This window comes from Centropristis striata, chromosome 2 (assembly GCF_030273125.1).
Source record: "Centropristis striata isolate RG_2023a ecotype Rhode Island chromosome 2, C.striata_1.0, whole genome shotgun sequence".
In the NCBI taxonomy this organism is placed as follows: Eukaryota; Metazoa; Chordata; class Actinopteri; order Perciformes; family Serranidae; genus Centropristis; species Centropristis striata.
The window spans coordinates 45,031,030-45,055,989 of record NC_081518.1 but is presented as its reverse complement, the minus strand read 5'-3'; the positions used below and the strand labels follow the sequence as shown (position 1 = coordinate 45,055,989).

At 38.4% G+C, this 24,960-nt stretch overlaps 1 long non-coding RNA gene across 2 annotated transcripts; it reads right to left on the bottom strand.

Annotated features, from left to right (window-relative positions):
* On the bottom strand, positions 1-24,584 carry LOC131986901 (uncharacterized). 2 transcript variants are annotated; one of them, XR_009395718.1, is made up of 4 exons: positions 24,477-24,584; positions 18,814-18,955; positions 17,991-18,280; positions 1-109 (listed from the first exon to the last, which is right to left on the bottom strand). It is a non-coding gene; the product is annotated as an uncharacterized LOC131986901 (long non-coding RNA). The 2 variants fall into 2 exon arrangements; XR_009395719.1 differs by having other exon boundaries at positions 18,827-18,955.
* Positions 24,585-24,960: the final 376 nt, after the last annotated feature.

The window sequence follows — 24,960 nt, the reverse complement described above, 5'->3', positions numbered from 1 at the left end:
TTCTGTTAGGTTGGCTCCATTACACCCTCTGCTACTTTCACGTTTGTCCAGAAGAGGTTGCTGTGTTCCCTGCATACAGCAGGAGGTGACAGATCCTCAACATGTCTCTCTGTAGAGAGAGAGAGAGGGAGGAACAAGGAGAAAGGAGAAAGGAGCGTAACATGATCCATTCACTTTACATCCAAGTAGAATTTCAAAGTAAAACATAAATACGACAATGAAAGCAAATTTCTAAACCAAACTGTGTTACTTGGTGCTTAGACAGCAGTTCTCTCTCCAAAAAAGGATCCAAATGAGAGAAATATTTGTTGGTAGTTGCTGCCTGCAGCCCATCAACACTAAACATCCACTAATTGATTATAGATGTCATTTTCATCATTGACAGTAGGGGGCAGGATCCATACATTGATCAGACTTCCATTATGTGGCCAAGTAATTGTGCTTTGAGGCATATTAACACACAATTATACAGCTTTGGAGAATCATGTTCTGCTTGTTGACTCGCATGTGTTTATTTGCTTGGACCCTGTTTTTAGTTTCATTGATGGAAGATGGAAGCTGAGCTCTTTTAAAGCCGTGTACAGTACAGAGTTAAATATTCCTTATCCCATTTACACTAATATCTAAACAAGCCAGCGACAGAGAGTCTGAACAGCTGCAGAGATGGAGTCTCTGTGATACCTGCGCTCTGTGACGCTGCTGATCAAACGCTGTGATGGCGTAACATCCTTCCTGTCTGTCACAGCCTCAGGCTAAACATCAGCACGGCGCCTTGCAGCTGGAAAATGTTCTCATGACAAAGTTAAAATGTCTCGATTAATATGTGACTACTCTGCTTTTTTTTTGTCACTTATCCGCGTCTCTGCTTTAGCTGCTTATCATCCTGTGATTCCTGCTGGAGACATCATCTCACTGGTGTTCTGGTATCAACCAGTGTGAAGAATCCCTCTCTGCTTTGTAGTTATGATGCTTTGCACAATTTAGTTTATAGTTTGATCACATGTTTCTGTCCAGATACAAAGGCATTAGTGCCTGTAAAATCATGTTGCCAAAAAGGTTTTTACATTTTGCAATACAGAGCAGAATAGAGCTGGAGAGATTTATCAATTCATTGTCAAGTATTTAATTAACTGTCAACTATTTTAATAATTGATAAATCTATTTGATTTTTTTTAAAGAAAAAGAAAAGTCTGAATTCTCGGATTCCAGCAGCAGTGAATGTTATATTTTTGAGTTGTGGAGAAAAAAAAAGCAATTTTAGGACGTCGTCATGTGCTTTGGGAAAGCAAGATTTACTTAAAAAAAAAAAAGAAATTGGATATTTTGAAGACCAAAAAACGAATTAATTAATTAATTAAGAAAATGACAGACGGATTGACAATGAAAATAATCGTTAGTTGCCGCCCTAGATCACCATAATTTTAATACAGAAGTTGCTTCATACAATAAGTGGCCACCAAGTGAAAAACCACTGCCATCAAGGCCTAAAACATGATACTGTTTGACCAGGAAAATGTCTAAAAATGCCTTCGAGACAAGTGGTTCCCAGAGCTTTAAAACCCTTAGTATGTATTATTGGTATGTATCTATAATTGTTTAATTTATACAGGGATAAATCTATCTAGCAATTCTCAAGAAAAAAAACAAATTCTTTTAGAAAAGGTCTGAAAAGTAAACATAATTTTGTGCAGCAGAATATGTTTTTGCTTCTGTACTTTCCCATTAATCATCTCAGAACTCTGCAGACTTCTTGTGCGTCCACTCTGAAGGGTCTCCAGCCATAGTTTGGGACCCTCTGCCCGACATGGTGTCCACTCACGCCATCAGTAGCGTTCCTCCTTCTCCACAGTTAATGTCTCATCCGTCCATCAACTCTTAACCAGGCCTCGTGCATGATGGCGTGAGACTTAAAAGCCCGGCGAGTCAGAGCTCATTAGCTGACGGCTAATCAGACGAGTCCCCTGCCAGAGGACACAAAGTGGATTGTAGGGAGCAGTAAAGACTTTCTCTGTGGTTGACTCAGCAGAGGAAGACAAGCAGATGAGAAGCCATCTGTGCTGTGGTCACATCATGAAACCATGTTCTGATGGCATGTGAGCTGATTCAGCTCCAAATAAAATGTGATCATAAGAAAGAAGAACAAACTTGGTCTCATTCTTCAAACAATCCTCTCTCTCTAACTGTCTGTGTTCCTCTTGTTTCTCTGTTTCACATCTGTTCAATAGCCCCCCTGTTAATCATTTCTGTAGTGTTGCCTTTTTACTGGACCTCTGAGACCCAAACCCTGGTGTACCTGTTTGGAGTTTGATTAACACTGAATTTTAGCACAAACCCAGTGGAGGGAGCTTAACAGGCTAATGTAGCCTGTGGAACAGGACAGATGGAGGAGTGATAAATGGGGAAGAGGGATGCTTGTGAGTCAATTCTTGTTGGCTTCATTGTGTAAAAATGGGTCTGACATGGAGATGCAGAGTTAGAGAGTGGGGTTTTTGAGGCAGAGTCTTTTTTTTTTTTTTTTTTTCCGGGGGATGGTGTAATCTAAGAGGAGAGGAGAGCACTTCAGAGGACGGGAGAGGACAGGACAGCAGAGCAGCCATGTCTCCTCACTGTCACTCCCTCACCACTGAAATATTGAAAAGCTTTTGTTTTGCCTAGTTAAACATGCACTGATGTGACACAAACTGTGAACAATGCCATTTCACACGCACGGGACTCCTCTCTGTGTATAATTCATGATGGAGAGACGACTGCTCCACAGTTAGCTCTCCACATTATACAGCTGCTACATACAAAACATTTAGCTCAGTAAACACAGAACAGTGTGAAAATGAATGTGTGTGTGTTGTACTTGTCAATTGCATGATTTCAAACTATATTTTTAGGAACCAATGAGAAAGAAAGTAGCTGTTTTGATGAGGTTGTTTGTCTCCTTCAGTCAGGACAGTTTGTTGTCCTGTCTGCTGGTCTGTAACATCAGATGTGTAAATAGAGAATTGAATGAATTGATAACGTTGGCAAAAGGTGACTTCAAAGCCTATTATAACTTTTTCCCCAACAGTGGCACATTTTCTTGCTGAAAAAGGGACAGCACTGTGGAAATATGAACAGTTAGATGCAAGTACAGATGTTTTTTGAGCATATAGGTCAGTCTCCAGTTCTCTTTGGACCATTCTAACAAAGTAGTTAAAGAGAAATCTTGAAAGGTTATCTGAGAAAAAGAGGAAAAAGAAGCTTTAAGAAGAAGTTATTACACTGGCTCCAAAGTGCAATTATCTACCTTCCCAGACATCAGTCTCATTGGTTACAGGACCAAGAAAACAGCACTTTATTTATGTTTACTCCAACAAGTAGCTGATATAAAGGAAGGCTCTGCTGCTGGTCACTACCTCGAGACTGAAGGATTATTAAGTATAAATGCTTAGTTTGCTAACTTCTTTTCATGAGACACGGGACAGAATAGAACAGCATCAGACAGAACGCTTGTAGCTTATTGCAGATACAGTATATTGTTGTGGGTTTATACGTCAGGCTGATATATGGAACAGAATTACTAGAGAAATGTTTGAGGTAGTTTAGAAACAGTTTGTCTTTTTGTCAAATGTTAAAATGTCCTGCGCAGTACATTTGTTTATGATTTCAAAATACTGTTACCCAAAATGCTTGTTTATGTATTTATGTAGATACATGAATATCTGTATTACATCATCTTAAGTAACTCTAAAATATTGAATATTCAGCATTGATGCTGATATTAGCTACAGAAAAAAAAATCGAATTATATATGTTCAGTATATATGAAAGTACACCGCTGAAGAATTGTAAAATGTCTGTATAAATTACTAAAAGAAGTTAATGTTTGCATCAACTTTGTGACAGGCATTAACTTTCTTAAGAAAAACGTCTCTGCACACTGAAAGATGACCTATTAAGTATCTGTTAAGTAGGATGATCACTTACGTAAAAAAAAAAGAAAAAAGGGAAATATTGAAATATTTGTGGAAATATCAACTAATGAAAATACTGAATCATATTTTGTGAATATGGCCTCAGGTCCAGTCACACCTTCCACTGGTCTTCTTTCTATATTATTCATGTTCTTAAACACATACTGAAGAGGAACATAATTTAATATAATATGTGAATTTTGAGATTCAGTGACTGTTACAATGAATACAATATGCACACAGTCAAAGCCAAACACCAAAGCTCACCTGTGAAATAAATAAAGATAAATAAAGACGATTCCACCATGACTGATTCAGGTCTGGGCTAAATCCACTATCTCTGGGCTACTGGAACCATAAAGACATGGAGACAATACACAGTGATCATCCACCAGAATAAAACACTATTCAGAAGGATCCACACACACACACACACACACACACACACACACACACACACACACACACACAGAATGCCTGCTATGTCGTGAGCATGAATTATACATCTCTCTAGAGGATTTGCTCTTTTTGCTTTCCGCTTCCTTTTTTTATTATTCAATTTTATTTTTGCTCTTTCTAAAAATCAACAACAATGTGATGATTAAATTAATACAAGAAAACAGTCTTTCTACCATCAAAACACTTGATCAGTCTGCAGAAAAGATTTTAAATTATCTGCATCAAATACCTATGAACAGGAGTAGCAGTGAATGTTTGATGAATGCAGTTATAACCTGTTATAGATGCCTCTGTGCATGTGTAAATGTAAGCAAAACCTATTTTCACTGTTGAGGAAATTGTTGAAAATGTCTTATTTTAGAGAGTTACTCCATGCTGTAGCAAAAATAACTAATATATATATATATGAGGAAAAGGATTGTGGTAAAATGTTTAAAGTCACTCTTGATGAATAAATGATTTCACCCTCACTGTGGGGAACCTAATTTCTTCTGACATTCAACGAACATGTTTTCAGAAGATGTGGAGGTACGGGTCAGCAAATTAAACTGTGGCACTACACTTTGTGTGTGTGTGTGTGTGTGTGTGTGTGTGTGACTGTCTCAGATAAAACAAACCCTACACACAGCAGCCCAGGGACACTCCAACCATAATTGTGCAGGTGGCATTTTAGAAATACTCACACAACAGGGGTCAATTCCTCTCCAGGTCACTGAGAATGACATCATCAAACTACTATTAACTCTGCAAACAAACCTCGCCCTGCTGCGCCTGTATTGACAACGGATTCCTTCAAAACAAACAGCACGCTCCGGGCTTTGCCCTCAATCTAAAACCATAACCTCACAGTGAATAACAGAGAAATGTCCATCTAGACAGGAAGCAGCGACGCTGGAGGAGAGCAGAACTAAAAATGACACGGCAAACAATATGAGAACCGCTTCCCCCTCACCTCCAGCCCTCCCTGCTCTTTCTAGTAGCACTATAGCACACACACACACACACACACACACACACACACACACACACACACACACACACACACACACACACACTAGCAACATGCACAATGCAATGACTGCATCTACAATGGTGAGACTGTGCAAGCGGACTGTGAAGTGCTATTTTTTGTATTTTTTGTTATTTTTCTCTTTTTCAGCCATACTGTATCTATCTTATTAACCTGTTAACTTGCTGTTTTAACTCAGAATGAGTTGAGCACCATGTTGTGAACGTGACCTGTTACCTGTGTTCTTGTTTTAAGATGTGAACTCCGCGGAGGTCCGGTAAGCCCACGAGGCCAAGGTGTGTATTGACATACAAACATGAGGAAAGCGTCCAGATGCAGTTCACTGTTTTTCTGTAATAATAGCTAGCAGCCCTGCCGTTAAATTATTAATGCCGTCTATTCAATACAAAGTGGACGGCATGCAGGCTGCACTCTCTCCATCTCCTGCTCTATCTCCCCTGGTAGACACAATGCGCATGACTGTGCTCATTTCTGTTTGTTTGTAATATTTCCCTTTTACTACATGTTCATAGTAATGTAACAATTATGATGATAATAACGATAATATAACCATACAAAGCGGAGGCAACAAAGTGTGACACAAGAGAATAAAAATGTGATTAAAACAGGCACTAACAGAGCTAATTTTACTGAGACCCCCAATATAACTGAGACTCACTTCCACTCAAACTAACATTTCCTTTTATCGTTTCTTTCTTTTTTGCAAAATAACTTAGCAGGATTATTTTAAGAGCAATGTGAATTAATTTAAGTTTTCTTTATGTCATGTTGTAAAAGTCATGTTGAGAGGCTTCATTAAAACATTGCTTCAAAACAAATACCAACAACATTAAAGGGCTAAAACAAGTGTCACATGCTAAAAGAGAATTAAATTCTATTAAATTTGGATTAAATCTAAATTACAGCTGAAACAATTAGTGCACTAATTGATTAGGTTATTGACAGAAAACTAAAAACTAATCATTAAAGTAATTTTTTCATGCAAAAATGGCAGAAAATGCTGTTTTCAACCTCACAAATATGGAGATATCTGACTTTTCTCTGCTTTATATGATATTAAAGTGAATATCTTTGGGTGTTAGACTGACAAAACAAGACATTTAAAAACATCACTTTTGATCTTGAGAAGCTGGGATTGGACATTTTTCGCTATTTTCTGACATAGGCAAGCAATTAATTAATTAAAATCCAATAATCCACAAAAAAGGCAGATAAATTAATAAAGAAAATAATAGTTGCAGTCATAATCTATCAGAAACATCTCAATAATATACCACCTATTTTCTCTTTTAGGTCTCTTTTCTGCTATTTTTTCTGAAGTCAGTAACATCAAAAAGCACAAAATATTTGTTTCCAATAAATAAAATTCTTTGGGGCGTCAAACATATTGATGCATTTAAATACAGAAATCATTGACAGGCCCACTTAGTACATAAGAATATATTCTGTGACATAACCTTTGCTGAGGTCAAGGTGTTAATGAAAAAGGGTAAAAATTGATCTTAATGAGTGAACGATCCCTCAGTCTGCCCTCTCATTGAGCACATGATGTTTTTCTCTGCTGTTTTTACAAGAAACAATCTTATTTGGCATTACGGTGCAATAAAAGCACAGAAGCATATCGAAGGTTATGGCAGGAGCCGTCACATGATCAATACCCTCTCCACCCTCCTCTACCCTCCACTTTTCTTCCTTTCTCCCCTCACCACCTTTCCTCCCAATCAATTAACTTCCCCAAGTAAACAGATCCGTCCCCGCGCTCGCTGCTCCTGCTGTAACGGATACTCCTCCTCCTCCTCCTCCTCCTGCTGCTCCTCCTGCTCCTCCTGGTCCCAGCCAAGCCAGAGAGAGAAACCAGACACCTGACAGAACCTCACAGCTAACTCTCCTCCACTGTGTATGGAGATAAAAAGGCTAAATAAAGACCAATGACATCATCTCCATATTCTTCATCATCATCCTCATCACTGACATCATGACCTCTGAATGGGTCACGGCTTTAATTTACAGCAATCTGTGTAAAAATGATCCTACCGTCCACTCATCAACACTGTAAAAAATTACAGTAAAAAACTGTCAATTTGCATCAGAAATAGGTTGTAAAATTAAACATTGTACATCACCGTAGTAGATACTTTTAATTACTGTAAATCAAAGAATAGTATAAAACTTTAAATTATACCGCCATAAACTGTAGAAAACACACAGTTTTGCTGTAAAAATATAAAATGTCCATGTAAAGTTAATGGAGAAATACCATGATGAAACAATTATCCTAAAAGTAATGGGATTATTCAGTATAAATTACAGTTTTTGCTGATATTTACATTTACATACGCTCACTGTATTTTTTTACGGTGATGTTCTGGCAACCACAGCTGCCGGGATTTTACCGTAAATTAAACAGATTTTTTTTTTTACAGTGAACATTGAAATTACATTGTTGTGGCACTATTATCATGACAATATCTCTGATTTTTGTCCTTTTGGCTTGATGACCATGAATTTTTCATTGGATTTTAGATTTTGAAAAGTTTTCACAAAGGTTTTCAAAATGTTCTTGATATACAGATTAGCATTTAGCTAAAACTTATTATCTGAAGACATGCATGGAAATCCCTAGAACTAGAGTTAGAAAATATTAATCTTCCGCCACATTCTATATTTCTGACCATGTCGACTAATCAAAACAGCTGCTAAACAATTTCACTGAACCAAATGAAAACTTTTTGATTGTGAGAAAATGTAATTTACATATTATGTTTATAATACTTCACAATAAAGATGCTATTTCATATACAAAAGCTTTGACTTCCAATCATACATCACTGCTGATACAATTAAAACAGTGATAACACATTATCAATGGCAGAATGTAAGTTACTTTACATCTTTACTCTGGAGTATTTCCTCTATGCTTCTATTTCCCTACTTTATATCAATGCATTTATCAGCTATAGTTACTATAGAAATACTGTATATAAGAGGTGATCAAATTTGAAAATATGGTGCACATGGTAATGCTACATAAAGTAGTTAAAATAATCACCTGACATGTTAATTTAAGGAGATTATTCTGCTCTGCTCCACAGCCCACAGTGTTGCAGGTATTTATGAAAGGACAGGCCGATTCATCATCACTCTGCAGTTCAGCAGACCGGACTTCTTCTTTTTTATTTACATCTCCATCTGCCCAGCCAGGCTGCTCAAACAATGCTGCAAATGTGTCCTGTTTGTTTATTAATGAAACATGTCCTCACTCTACTCTAAAATAACAAGAGTTGAGACCTAAGCAGATGCAAACTATATTTGCACAAGATTTATGACATTTACTGTTTTTTTAAATAGCAGAGTTTATAAAATGTTGAGCCCGAATTTCACAAAAATACACTGCAATGTTTTGCAAATGAAGCCACCTTCTCATTATCTCACTGCTCAATAAACTAGGTGACTACAACAGAAATTCCCACGAGTGCTTGAACATAAAATTGTTCATTCTTGCAACACCCCAGCCACCGAGTGGAGACGCAGGCGGACCAATCTATATCTGCTGTGACCCTCAGCAACATGTCGTTATGCTTGCTAATCAGATTTAGAGACAACAAGTGAAAGGATGGCCTCTCTGGGCCGTTTGCTTTCACAAATGGATCTGCTTAATATGGGAGATTAATAGACTACTATCTAATCTTCCCTGTGATTGAAGCTATGATCTGGTTACAGAGAAACATGATGGATGTTGAGGTGGAGGCACATGAGAGTCATGTTAACCCTTTACACATAGAAACCAAGGTTGCTCTGCAAGACAATGCAGAGCAGCAGTCATAATAATGAAGATATCTGCAGGGTGGCTACATTATTAGCAGCAGTATGTAAAATGGCCTCGTTCAGCTCCCAGCTGTGTCAAATTACAACTAATTCTCAGAGGTGAGAATATTATTATGCTCGTCTTGAGTATTTTCTCTGTGATGTTTGTCCCACTATGGTATTCAATAGGCATCTTTTCATTACTTCTTTTTATTTGCAGAAGCAGATAAGATCCCGCTTGATCAGAAAAAAATTACATTCTTCTTGTATATATGACACTTTTTAATATTCTACTGTACTTAACCTATCATGATATGCACATCGGTTCAATACAACAGATAACAAAAAGCTTCTTCATTAGATCCATCTGGGATCTTCTTTTGCACCAAAGCTCCTAAAAATATGCAATCAACCTAAGAGACCTTATGCACATTATTATTATTATTAAATATATATTTGTTGCAGTGTCAGCGGTGAGATGAGGGTTTGTAATTATGTTTACTGGATCTAAAGACCAATATTTTCTCTTCTTATAATGGAATTCTCGACTTCAATTTCCTCAGTGGTTTGATGTTTAACAGGTTTAAAAAATTAAAAACACCTTGTTGCAGACAGAAGATAACAATTCTAGTGGAAATGATTTCCCCCATTGGTATTGTGCTGTTTTACACCATTTCTATGATTATACTCTTCTAATATGCATGTGATGATGATACTCAATAGACTCAAGGTCAGAACATAACAGCGTCTGTCTATGTCCTTGAGAGCAAGATGACATCCATAAGAATCTGGACTGATCAATACAAAGACAGAAAGAGTATTATTGATATGACCCAGTGAAACAAGAACAATTCCAGCTGTTGAATAAAAAGTACATATATTTTCTCTTGTCTGTAGAGCTACTCATCAATCTAGATGGTTCTGCTGTGAGCTGCCCAGTGTCTTCTCTTGAATTTAATAGGACTATATATATACTATATTTAATAGGACTATATGACACTTCACTTGGTAGACAAAGAGGTAAAAACAATACATTTGAAAAATAAATTATATTGATGATTGTTTAGGTATATGCAACTGAAAAACTGGATTACTCACAATTTTGATTTGGGAAAGAAAACCAGTCCTGAAATATCCAATATCTTATGTAAAAGCGTTTAGAAAAAGGAGACTTTTTGGTTATATGTACAATTTGCTGATAAACGCGGAAAACATCGATACATTACTGAAGACTGAAGACTTAGGCGTTGATGTTAAAGAAAAATGGAAAGAATGCTTGTCACTAACATACAAATCAACCACTAATGGAAATCTGTGCCTAGTACAGTTTAAGGTAATGACAAGGTACTACTATACTAGAGATAAAATCACCAGGTTTGATAACACATGGTCAGATAAATGTTTAATGTGTAACCTATATGGTGATTCCCTCATGCACGCCTTTTGGTACTGCAAAAGTATTAAGAAGATTTGGGAAAGCATAGAGAGTTGGTTATGTAAATATACTAACAGGAAAATTATATTCTCTCCAAGGAAATGTATTTTCAAGATATAGAGGGGATGAGATATCAGACTAGTTGGCACTGGACACTTTTTTCCTCTTTTATCCTTAAAAACTAATATTGCAAAACTGGAAGAATAAGGAAGAACCGTCAATAGAGAGTTGGAAGGCTTTGATGAAGTATTGCCTGACCTGTGTATTGAAAGATCAATGTCAGAGGACAAAAATAAAAATAAACAATTTAATTTTCTTTTCGTCCTTGGGTCTTGTTTTTTTGTTTTTTTGTTTTTTTGTCGTGTGTCAGGGCGTGTGTGTGTGTGTGTGTGTGTGTGTGTGTGTGTGTGTGTGTGTGTGTCCTGTCTTGAATGTGGACCATGTTGAGATAGAGTCGTCTTGTGCACTAGGTGTTAATGGTTAATGGGTGTGGGTCTGTATAACCAATTATTGGTATTGATAGAAGCATTGAACCTGACGCATTGAATAAGACAGATGAAATTCTGAAGTAACTCTGATATTGATGAAATTCTGAAAATGCTATTTTTTTATTTTTTGTTGTTTTGATGTACTTCCTGGTACCTAACTATGACAACCCACAGAAATTGATAAAATAAAACCAAAAACAAACGACCCCATTACTCATGATAATCCACAGACCTTGTTGTGAGCGAACTACACTTCAGATAAAGTAGTTTACAACAAGGTCTGTGGATTATCTTGAGTAACCGGGTCAGGAAGTTGTTTTTTTTTAATGCATTTAGCAATGTGCCATCCATTTCCACTATTTAAAGAATGTGCTGACAACTCTCACAGCCAATATCTTAGCAAACCCTCAGCAACTCACACCAAAGCAATTTAGATTGACAAATAGAACTACAGGTAAGAGGAAACATACTGAACTGTCCCTTTAACTAATATTTCCAGGGTCAAGAATCCTAAGTTCAACTACATGGTTGGCAGCCGATGCCTTGCAGTCAGAGATGTTCCTCCTTCTGCAGTAAATTCTGCTGTTAAAAAATAAAATAAAATGATGTAGCAGGGTGTAGCAGGGTGCAGCACCATCAATGTGAGAATCACAGAGAGGAGCTGTTGTCCCCAATAGGGCCTTGTTAGTCACAACAGAACCATAATGACTGAAGCCTCACAGGCAAACTCATTATCAGGTACTTAACAGTCCGGACCTGCAATACATCTGCCATGGGCCTCCTTCATCTCCTCCTTCATCTCCTTCCTCTTCATCTCCTCTCCTCCTCTCCTCTCCTCTCCTCTCCTCTCCTCTCCTCTTCCCTCCTCTTCTCTTTTACCTCCATGTCTCCTGTTCTTTCCCTATTCATTGCTCTCTCTCTCTCTCCCTCTCTCTCTCTCTCTCTCTCTCTCTCTCTCTCTCTCTCTCTCCCTCTCTCCCTCTCTCTCTCTCTCTCTCTTACTGTCTATGCATCTCCTTCTCTCCTCCCTCTCCCTGTATCCTTTCTCTCCTCTGTTTCTCTCCTCTGTTTCTCTCCCCCTTCTCTCTGTTCTCTCAGGGAACCAGCTGGGAAACTGGCCTTGGGATACGAGCTAGAAGCATACAACCATATGCTAGATATTTTCATGGAAGGTGTGTGTGTGTGTGTGTGTGTGTGTGTAAGCAGGGGGAGGGTCTGCCTTCTTGTAGAAATGTTCTACAGTGTAATAGCTAAGTAGGACATTTATCTGGCAGTGGTTTGTCTTCCCCTGTTGTGCTTGTGTGTGAGTAGCTGAGTTCCTCTCTATCCCACAGCTAAATGCCTTCAACATAGAGAATTTCTGTTGCTTTCAAACACACACACACACACACACACACACACACACACACACACACACACACACACACACACACATTGCAAACTGCACAGGCAGACTGCTGAGAGGGAGCTGCTAGAGACACTGACACAGCTTGCTCATTAGATGGTTTCTTCTTGGATTGAGGCCAAATATCTGCAGGTCATAAACTCACTGATGTAACAGGCAGTGTAACTCACTGATCTGGGGAAGTGTTCAAAAGCTACACACCTCTTTTTAGGACTGCCTTTTATCATCATTTACTACACATGTATGGCATTTGTCCATGAATATGGAAAAACACAGTGTACAGTAAAGGCATAAGCTGCCGTCATCACATATCTTTATGCTATTACTCTGTCCTGCCAGTCCCAACAGCTGCTTTAAAAACTAACTCAAATAGTTTTTCCTTAATTTGAATTTGAACTCCCGTGCAATACACAGCTACAAGATCCCTCATAGGCTTCCCATCAGAGAAAATGCCAATTGTGTTTGCTTGATTGCACAGACCAAAGAGTTTGAAGCTCGGACTATAGATGTGTACCCCTCATTTTCTACTGTACGTACTTAAACTTTTGTAAAGTATATAGTTTTGGGAAATATACTTATTTACTTTCTTGCCAAGAAATAGATTGATATCTCTCTCATGTGTGCCTGTTTAATATGTAGCTGCAGCCAGGAGACATTTAGCTTAGTCAGCACATACACATCTATACATCTACAACCTGTATCTTTGTTTTTTAAAGACTTTGTATGTATTAAAAGTGGGACAATGTGTTAACTTGAATGGCCTCCACCAAGGCCATTCCCTATCTTGCAATGTTAATGAATGTTAAAAATAGATTAAATACCCTTGATTTGTATCCACTTCCTAATATAATGGGTTCATCCTTCGCCCAGACTACACCTTTCCACCAATACACACCTTGGTGAAGGTAAACATTAGTGGTCTTTGGGGTGCTGGACCAGTAGATGGACTCATTCCAGACAGAGCCAGGCTAGCTCTCCATCCTGCTTTAGTCCCTTTGCTTAGATAAGCTTATTGTCTCCTGGCTTAAGCTTCAAATTAATCTGAAAGATGTGAGAGTTGTATTGATCTTGACAGAAAGTGAATAAGCATATTTTCCAACATGTTGATCTATTCCTTCAGATAATGAACCTCAACTACCAGTCAAAGCTTTAAATTATTTGCTAAATCACTCTGTTAAAGTTCCCAAAAACAGATGATTATATCCAATAGTTTCTTTATCGTCTATATTTACCATGAATTCTTGAGAACCAGAGTCATTTGTGTGGCATTTTAGGACACATCCTCAGACCCCTCCACCCCTTCACATGCACCAGTTTTACCCCTCAGGCTATGAGCGAAGGGGCAGGCTGCAGCTCTCATTAACCTACTGGTTGGATAAATCAAAGTGCAGGGCAGAGAGGAGAACCTCGGCCTCAGCCGTTCAGATAAGAAGAACACCCAGCTCATAGCCTACAGCCCAGTGATATATGGATCTGCAGAGGCTAATAGCAAAGTATTGACAGGGAAATGGTGTGCTTATCCTGCTCCTGCATACCGGGGAGAGGTCCCCACAGCAGATGGGATACACTTTAGGGAGAGGCGAAGAGGAGGAGGAGGGTGAGAGGATGAAGTAGAACTGTACTGGGACAAATTAGAGCGTTTATTGCTTTATTTCAGCTAATCTGTCTTTGACTTTGAGTCTACAAGCACAAAACAATAGGTGTCAGTTTACTCTGTGTGTTTTTGTCTGGATCAGTGGTTACATTTCACAGTTCCACATTTTCAGAGAGCCAGTAGTGAACATCTACTTTAGTATAAAACTTAAATTGCCTTAGATATGCTTTAAGATAATATGTCTTACATTTTAACTTAAAAATCATTTTAAGGTGTCCTTAAAAGTGTAGAAAGTAAAAACCTTCATGTTCAAGAAAGCAAATTGGACATTATTGAGTGGATTTACAGATAAAAAATTAAGAACAATGTCAGTTTTTTTGTGGTAAATGCTAAAGCATCAAACCACATATGACTATTTGGAGGCTGGAGGGTCTTTAACTGTTTTAAATATCTACCCATTTTCCATAAACATCCAGGGAGGTATATTCTTCATGCCTGCACAGAGCTACAAAAATAGAAAACACACAGATTACAGCCAGCAATACTTTTCTCTGACACGAAGCAATAGATCAAGATGTAGGCTGCCCTCCCATTGGTGGAGTCTTTAATGCTGGAGTCAGTAGGGTTATCGCTGTGGGACCTGCACCTTGTTCTAAGTGCCAGCTTTATCAAGCACAACCAATTCTTCCTCTGATGGGGCTGTGGATGCAGGAGATGGGCCCTAATGGCAACACTTCATCAACCTCAGAGAAGATGTAGTGGGAAACTGCATCCTCTGATGTCAGATAAAGATGTTGATACTGTTCGGTTTGTGGACCACCAGTTATAATTTGGTTAAACCTGCACTGCACTGCTGCTTTAGTAGTTAAGAGCTTGCAACTGTCAGCTTAGATTCTTAAAAAAGAAAGTGAGTCTGTCTGATGTACAAATACAAGATTACTGTATGAGCAGAAAGTGGTGCTGTACTTCAAACTGTGTCCTCGATGGAAGAACCCGAGCAGTGTTCTAGAGGGGGCAAAGGATGAAAACATCACCACATAGCACTGTACGGCCACCAGGGGACAGACAGGCTGACAGTGACTGAATGACTGAATGAATGAATGAAGAATCTTAGATACAGACTGAGCCTCATTTCACAAAAGCAGTCAAATACCTTACACAACAGTGTCTAAAAGGAGGAGGAATGCTTGCTTGTTCATAAAATGCCTTTTGCAGGTTGTTTCTGATTTTCACATCTTGTCCACATGTCGGAAAACAAAAAGTTAAAGTTGCTTATATAGTTGTGACATTTTGTCTACACCAGCATTTTCATGTAGAAGATCCAAAACAATGCACTGAAAAACTTATGTTATTGTCAACTCTGGAATATAATGAGCATGCATCTGCATCAATGAGCACCAAGGGTGAAGACAATGCACCATCCTACTCTGCCAAATGCCTGTGTTCCTCTAAAGGAGGCCACATATGACCATCTTTACATCTGGACGCCAAGCACTGTACGGGGGCCTGTCTATGACCATGATTACCCACTTGACATCTTTATAGCTCTATGGCACACATCCTCTTCGGCAGAGCTAGAGAGAGGAATGGAGAATGCCAAAGTGGCCCCCCAGTGCTGGTGTGGGACATCAGAGTTTTGTGTTGAAATAATTAGCCTGTTTAGCTGCCATCTGGGCTCTGGTTGCTGGCGTGTGGCACGAGCCAGGTGCTTCATGGGTAATACCACAGAGAGACATACAGCAGATGCTCATGGGTAGAGCTGCCCACCTTGGCACAGATCTGGAATCAGCTAACCCCGAAACAAATCTGGAGTGGATACAGTGGATACAGACAGGACTGGTTTCAGGGCAGTTTCTTAAAGCACGCCCATTTAAAGGGTTTTAAGCCATTACAATAATTAGTCCAGGGAAAGTGCAGTGAAGACCACATGAAGCAAAAAGTAAACTTTACGATTCTGTTAAGAGTAACTCAGCAACTTCACAATCTAACCCAGCAAAAATCTATGAAACTGCATTCTGCTTAGAATTAAATCAGCGATAACCCTATTCCATCCAACGACATAAAACACAAGCCGAACAAACCAAATAATCAACACTCTTATCTTTGAAAAGCAGGTGCCATTTAATGACTGCCTTGCCCCTACGCAGCTCAAAATCTGAGGAGGTTTAAACATTTTTGAGCAGTTCAGTAGGCCAGTAACTTGATAAGGCCCCTGGATTTACTCGATGAGGTAGAAAGTTCCTGAGCAAGCAGCAGGCATGTGGTTGTTGTTCCCAGAGGGCTGAGAAACCGTATCTGCCCTGGAGGAGCATCCTCTTTGGTAAGCACTTCTTATCCAGGCCATCACTGCAGGCCGATAGCGGCAGGGTAATATCCAGTAACTGCAGCTTTATGTGCGATCCAATACTTGGATCAATCCCTGGGACAGGAGGATTGCCATTAACCCCTGAGATCTCTCTCTCTCTCTCTCTCTTTCTCTCTTTCTCCGTCTCTCTTGTTTTCTATTTCTTCTAGTGAATCTTGCCCGCTTTTGATACTGCACCAAAAATCGTGAAATCCTTTTCAATAAGAAAAAAACTGCTCCATAAATGACTGTAGCAGGAGGGGAGAACACCACACTGCTTTAAAATTTACACAAATACCATTTTCAATAAAAGGTAATAGGTCATAATATGTGTTGAATTGTAAAATAACAAGAAATTGTTAATCATTTAAATGTGACTTCAGAGTTATTTCTACAACATAAATCTCGGTGTGATAAAAAAGAAAAGGAAAAAAAAGCAGCGTACATGTAAGTATGAGTAAAATACAGTATGTCCATGTGCATGTGTGTGTACGTTTTGTTTGTTTTGGGAGGTTAAACAATGCATAGATTTGTATTTCTGTATCTATAGTATGATTAAGCATATGTGTGTGCATGCAGGCTTGTGTGTGTACGTGTAGAGAAAGCTAGAAAGACAGTTGTAAAGAGAGATGGTGGGAATAGGAAGGAGACAGTGGCTTTGAGACTTTGTTTGAAACTCCCAATACTTTGGGGAGTATTGCCCCATATATTGTCCCATGTGACTGAGCAGAAGAAAGATAGACTGAAGCAAAGATATGTAGCTCTTGCAGAGCATTTCTCTCGCTCTCACTGAATATAAATGGATAATAGTCACTGAAATTAGTTTAACGTGCACTGCTGCTCTCATATAAAATGACGTTGCATGCTACAAAATGGGCGTTATACATATTATTCAGAGGTGACACTTTAAACAGATTCATCAAATAAAATCACAAACATCCTCAGATATGAATATGGATCACTGCAGATGCATGCCATTTTTTATTATTTAAAGGTATGTTTTGTATATAAATGTCAACTTGCAATTAAAAATTTTGGGTCAATGGCTTTTTTGTTCTCATCACATCACAAAATGATTCAGACTAATCTAAAGAAAAGAGGATTCAAGCCGCATGATACAGGTGGATAAATCCACTCAATATTTGCCATGAATTCCACAATAAAAACAGTCACTTTATAAATGATTTAGCTTCAGTTTGTCAATAGAAGAGGGAAAACTTAATGAAATATAATTTCCTAATTTGCAGTTAGTCACACTGGTATTACAATAACCTTAACTCATTTTTGTTCCCCAGTTAATAAAGATTTAAAGAAGAGTGTGACTAAAAATATATATTTCTATATGGTCAATTAAAAGTGAATAAGAATTTTCTCGTATGTAACAGAGAGATAAATATTTTAACTTGCCAAGATAATTGCAACTGACAAATATTTCACAAAAGACAAGCAGTTTAAGCCTAATCACAAGTCTGAGAAGTTTCACTTACCTCAAGTGTTTCTTTTTTTAGGAAGGTCAGGACCCCGGAGCTGAACGCAGGTGGAGAACAGGAACGCTGAGCACATCCTCTCTTTTCCACCAAACGTCAGAGGCCACGAGGCAGCTAGCGGTGCCTGGCTGCATCACAGTAACAGGCTCGGTGGAAGGGAAGCGTCCGGCCGGTCGGTCTGTCGGAGGTTCGGTCAATCAGCCCGGCAGCAGAGACGAGGGGACAGGCACACAGGGAGAAGGGCTGAGCCGGACTGGGCTCTGCTTCAAGGCTTTTTCCCTTCTCCTTCCCTGAATGAAAGCAATCCCTAAGAGTGAATGGGTAATGAGAGACCGGCTCCTGAGATTTTAGCTTTCTTAATCATGTTCATAATTAATTCAAGAACATTGATAATTTCATTACATTCTTTTTGTCTTATCAATAAATGATGTGCCTGCACTTTTGGTCTTGTGTATACGGGAGAGAGGGAGGAAGAGAGGGAGAGAGAGGGACAAGAGAAGTAATACTGCACTAAAAGCACAGGAGATGGAAAATGATACAAACAGGGAAGTGGTAATTATAATCTTTGACCAAGCCACTGGCAGCACAATATGAAGTCAAGTGGCTACAAATAATTAATAAGGCCTCCTGGTGTGTGTGTGTGTGTGTGTGTGGTAGGGTGAGGAGTTGGGGGGAGGGCTGACAAATGTCTTTGTTGAACATTATTTCACCAGCCCTCTTTTTACTAGTTGTTTTTACAAAAAACACAATACAACTAGTGAGCATGGTTGTGTTTCTGCCGACATGATGTTCTACACACTGCTGCTGCTACTAATACACTCACCTTTAATCCTCACCTTTAAACAGAGGGTGTGGAGGTCTTATAATGCCCTTCACATCCAATAAGGGTTCAGGTTTCAGGGACATTAGTGCACTGAAGCAGTTTTTAAAAGACCACTCTCCTCTCTCTCCACTCCACGTGCCCTCTGTCAGGTCAAGAAAAGAAAAAGACGAGAACCATTTTCTGTCTTGTGGCATATATAGTTTCCACTTATTTGGCAGCAGGAATAATGAGATAATATGCATTTTTAATAGTTCATCTTCAGAATATTCAATAACCCTTCACCTCTGTGCATGCTGTTATAGATTCTGTGCTTTATCAATCGAACTTTCTGTTCAAAACTGAGCTGAAAATAGAATGAGAAGGAGGGCACAGGGAAGAAAAAAAGGATGTAATGGATATCTCTGTTTCCTAAAAATACTGTGAGGATGATGGAGTCTGATAACGCTCTGAATCACAGCCTGCTCTTTTGCCCCAAAACAAGACAAGTAGATGGATGTCTCTGAGCAGCCTAATCCGACACTGAGTGATTGACTGCGCTGTCAAAGGCCTAATCTGCTACCAGAATAGTGGAGTAGGCTGTTATTCTGATCAGACTTTCTTGATATATAATCATTAATCTATTGCAAAACAGGTGTTTGAAGCAGCATTGAGACATGTGTTGTGGGAGTTTCCCACTGAACATCACAGCTTTTTATCAATTACCATAAAGACTTCATAGATATATTTCCTGCTATTCATTTGTGTCTAAAAATAATTGGTTGGAGAATTTTTGCATGAAATCAGGGTAATTTGACCATAAGAGCAGCAGTTGCACTATTGCAAGGCTATTTATTTTGGTCACTTTATAATGGATTTCTAGCTCGTGACACACTATAATATAGATTGGTAAAGCTATATGAGGCATTAGAGATTCAAGTACTTTATGTCCTATTTATTCCTTATGTGCCACAGGCCCCATGTCTTGAGATATGACCAGCTCAACACAAGAAACCTTTAATAAAATAAAAAAGTAAAGAGGGGAAAATAGAGATTTACAGCTGGCCATTTTGACAGTAGACTTGATATAAGGTGTTCATAACAAGTTTTGCATTTTATTCCTGGTCCCCTCACACACATTTTAATCATATTTTATGTGATCTATGTATGCAGCACTCATCCTCTCTCTGTCACCCAACCTCTCCAATGTGTCCCTCTTAAACAGATTGCTACAATACTTGTAATGATGGTCCTTCCCAGCTGTGCTGCAGGAGAGGGGAAGGGAGCAGCAGGCTATAGTATTACCATAATACCCGCTCCCTCCCTCCACCGTCCCAGGGGCCCATGTGGGGCTGCATGGGGATGTGGGGTAACTCTGCTGTGGAGGGGACTCAACTGGCTGCCGGTCCTGCAGGCAGTGTGTGTGTGTGTGTGTGTGTGTGTGTGTGTGTGTGTGTGTGTGTGTGTGACTGTGACAGGGCTGAACCTGCCTGTGGGCGATGTAATAAAAGCGCCACACACTGCTGGTAGTGATGGTGGCACTGCTGCTGCTGGAGCTGCAGAGGAGGGGATAAATATAAACCAGGCCCGCATCAAGGAGACGGCCCTCCAGTCACAGCCTGACTTACATCCTAATAATTAGGCCCCTTTCCAATAAAACAAGGATTTGTAGCCATGCATCTATTTTACTTGTGTTTGCTGCTGCAGTGGGAGGGATGCATGATGTGCTGCAGTCTCTGGATGAAGCTGAGGCTTTGAGAGGATTTAATTTCAGCAGTTGGAAAGTTATCAGAAACATTTGCCCAATAAACTTCTTGATCTTCAAACTTCAGAAGATTTTTTTTCTGAGATCAGCATTTTATGTACTTTACATTTATATATTTCATTATTTTTTTTTCAAATATGTTACATAATTTATCCATAACAGACATTATGATAAAATCTAAATGACTTAAAGGCACTTTTTTTCCCCAATTCATGAAATCATTTGAAGCATATGCATTCTGCTTTTTTTTTTTTTAGACAAACACATGTGCACACACACACACTTTGTCTGTGATAGTGGTGAATCAATAAATGAGGCCTGCAGGTTGCCATTATATGTTATCTTAAACCTCCTAATGTAAATCTGCTAATCTTTCACTCTTATACTCTCTAAACATTACCTCATCCTCTGTGTTTTGTTGTCATTTGTTACACTATTGTATATTAAATACCTTTGAGTTTCAAACAACACCTTCTCTAAACTAGACTGCTGTTGCCTTTCTGAGTAATAGACCGTAATTCTAATAATATGGGAACTTGTTAGGCATGATACTAAAAAATGATGTTACATTTTCTTCTCTTAAATTTAAATACATTATACATTTTAAACACCATATTTGGCTTATCATTCCCTTAAAAGCAATACTTCAAACAGATTTCCCACATTTTTTGTCTCACCTCTGGCTATCTCACTGTCATTTCATTCTAAATCACATTGATGTGTGTTTGAGAATTTCTAGAAAGCACACTGGGGAAGACGGAGAGAAGTAGTGATGGAGAGAGGGAGATGGAGAGAGAGCGAGGGGCTGGGTGGGGTGGCGGTCCAGGCAGGGGGTATCAGGCTAATTAAAGCAAGCATTTGTCAGAGATTAAGCCTTAAACAGAAAAGGTCATCTGAGCACCAGAGCGCACTGTTTCGCTGCTGTGCTCTTAGGGCAGTCTAAACCTTTCCAAGCTAAATGGTAAAGATGCTATTTGGCAGAGGTGGGGGAGGGGTCCAGACCCCGACCTGTGGTAAGACTGACACTCGGGTCATTGGTTCTTCACTGTCCATTACACATGCTGGTCAAATCTGGAAATCGGTGTCATTTAGGGATGAAAAATAAGTGCTCGAACAAGATCAATAGATGCAGCCGTCTGTACCAGCTGTGATTAATTGACTGTCACCAATTAATGACTGGTCTGTTGCAAAGCAATGCAATCCTAGAGGGACAATGGGGCATGTCGAAAATGTGTTTTTCTTTCATTTCAGTCTGTTATTGGTTATTCCGGAGTGAGTTTCCCAGTAACAAATTCATGAACCACTTCAATTTACAATTTGCAGGTTTACTATGGCACACTAGAAAGTGCATCGTGCATGTCAGGTGCTCTTTGAAGTCATTTGTGATATTGAGATGAATATGGGCTTGTGCTGCAAACACATCCGCTGTGTTTTTTTTTAGTTCAATCAGCAATGGTTACTAAAAATATTCAAATATTTCCTTGTTTGTATATACCTGCTGTTTCAAAAGTCTGTATAGTAAATTCTCATTATACAGTGATGATACAAAGTAACATCAAATAATGTTGTGCAAATTCATACTACATTTCGATCAACTTATTTAACTTAATCAACTGTGTACATTCCCTCCAAACATTTTCATAAAACCGATGGTGCTATGAAAAATGAGTGAGAACAAGTGGTGGCCTGTGATCCATTTAATATTCCGTTGAAACAACCAAACAAGTATCGATGATGTTTTTAAACTGGGATCAGTGTACAAGCTTTTCTGCAGCCAGTCAATTCTAATCACATTAGATCCTGAGAAGATGACCTGGTTTGAGATACAATGGAGCCCAGGACATGTTGGTTTAGATATGAGTAATGGCTCCGTAGGGTAAACTGTGGTGGAGATGTAATTTGAAATATTTGTAGTGGAAATTATGCTAATATTAGATCACTCTGTATCAATATTTATAAATTAGATCGTTTACATGAGATGAAGGCTTGATAAATATTACACTGCAATCTTCATTATGGGCAGACTTTGTTATGATTGAATGGGCTCATGTAAGTAAGGAATTGCAATTTTGTCAGTTATTTCTATTCTTTGATGCAGAAAAATCTCTATTTGATATTGCATTAAATTATAATATATTGTCCTTAGGTTTTGCTTGTGATTTATCAATTTAGAAAACAACTAAATCAATAAACGTGAGAAACCAAAGCTAAGAAAAGTTGTTAGTGGTTATTGGGAGCACATTGACATATATCAACATAGTTTTCTAAGAGAGACCAACTCAGTAGTGTGCTGTAAGTTTTGCCAAAACTTGTGTAAACAATGAGTAAAAAATACAAAGAGTTCACTCGAAGAACAGATATATTTGTTTAAAAGTTAATTTTAACCAAGATAGAAAGCATCTGTATGCTGCTGTATATCTGCAAGTATAATATTTATTTATACCACATTCAACCTTTGGGAACGCTTTTAGGACTATCTTTCCCAGTTACATTTTTAACACTTATCTTACAGTATAATGTGTGACATGCAAATCACACCCCAATTCCTGCATTCCTCTGGGTGACTGCTAGCTCAAGACTTCTACAGGGAATATGGTTGACTTTTGCTCTGGGTGGATATAATATGATGTATAACTTTGAGTTGTATTATTTTATAGTTGTATACATTTTAATTGTGCATCTTTGATGTGCTGGGGCTAATCAAATTTACATCAAGAAGCTACACATCATGGAATGGAGTAAATTGTTGATATTAGCCAGTTGAAAGTGTTGAAATCAAACATCATGTTGAAGAAGCTAAACATAAACTTCAAACTGGCATTTTATTGCTCATAACTGACAATCCAGAAACAAACTTTAGGGGAAAATATTCTGACAACAAATACAATTATCGCCTAAAACTGATAAACATACAGTTGAAATGTATTATTCATTCATTGTTTTATTCATCACAGAATGGACTCATTTGGCTGATTTCATGCAACAAGTCTAAGCTATTATTATAGGAAAAAAGGGTTAAGCCAACTCATTTAGAGTGTTTTTGAACTACTTTGAAGTTGTGTTGTCTTAGGTGGCATCCATGGTGATGAGCACACACTGCAGCTATGTTTGGATCTCACTTTTTTTGTTGGTTTGTTTGGCCGTAACTGTTTACACCACCAGAGGCAGGCAGAAAAAAAACAAAAACACAATGCAGCTTCAACTACAAGTGAGTTGAAAAGTGAGTCTGTTGTATTAGCCCCACCTACCACCAATAGCAGACCAACCACTGCTGGTTTATAGAAAACAGTCACAAACTGTGCATCAATGTGATTTTTCCTGTTATTGTAGCCACAGACACCCCAGTCCCAAATACTGCAAATTCAATTCTTCTTCAGTGTGCCAAAGGCTCAATCCCCATTGTGTTACCTATATTTGGTGATGGATAGTGACTCATTTATAGTAAATAAAAATATTTGAGAATATTACTTTAAATCACATTTACTATCATTTAAATCATTTTCCTTAAGTTACTTAATCATTTTCATAAATATTTTATTATTTCTTCCAAATTATGTTATCTAACATTTGGTTTCACTTATCAGTATTTTTTTTTTTTAACAATCGACCTAGAATTTAATGAATACTTATAATAGCTATGTATGGTAGTTAGATGAATCCAGACAATCATAAAACAACTTTCAGGTCATTATTTTTTGATTAACTGACCTGTTAAGAGTACTGAATGGTGGAGTTTAGCACCCCTCTCATTAATAAACCTGCTGTATGCTAATCAGGGCTAGCATTAAACAGAAATTAGGCTAACATTAGCTAGCAGAGGCAGCCAAACATTTTAAAGAGACATTTTATACATTTTTAAGGAGTTGGTGGAGATAAAAAAAAGTGGGATGAAAGTGGAGTGAAGTATTTAAATTCCACTTACATTCATCAGCTGGCCACACATAGGACTCCAAATAAATACTTTTAAAAAAATGTCCCTGTCAATGTTTAAATAGTCTAGCTAGCTATACTTTGCTAACACATTAGCCTAGCTAGCCTCACAAGCTAACGTTAATAAATAAGTAGTGGAGCCTTTTTGCCAAAATGATTGACAGTACTTCTTTCTAATATCCTAATATGGCTTCGGTGCAATACATTTAACTTTTTCATTAATTTAATTGGCAAACACAGGTGTGTTTATATCATTAATTGTCGCTGAGAATAAAAAGTATGCGTTACTGTCACAGACTGTATATAAGGTTTCTGTTAGCTACGGTTTAAGCGTTTGCGAAGGTTCAGCCTTTTGGCCCTCTTGGCTCTCCGTAGAGTGAGAGACTCGGCGCGCGGGGCAGCGGGTGCTGGTGGGAAGTTTGTATCTCCGGGAGAAGAGTTGTGTGTGCGCCATAAAACAACACGAAGAAGAAGAA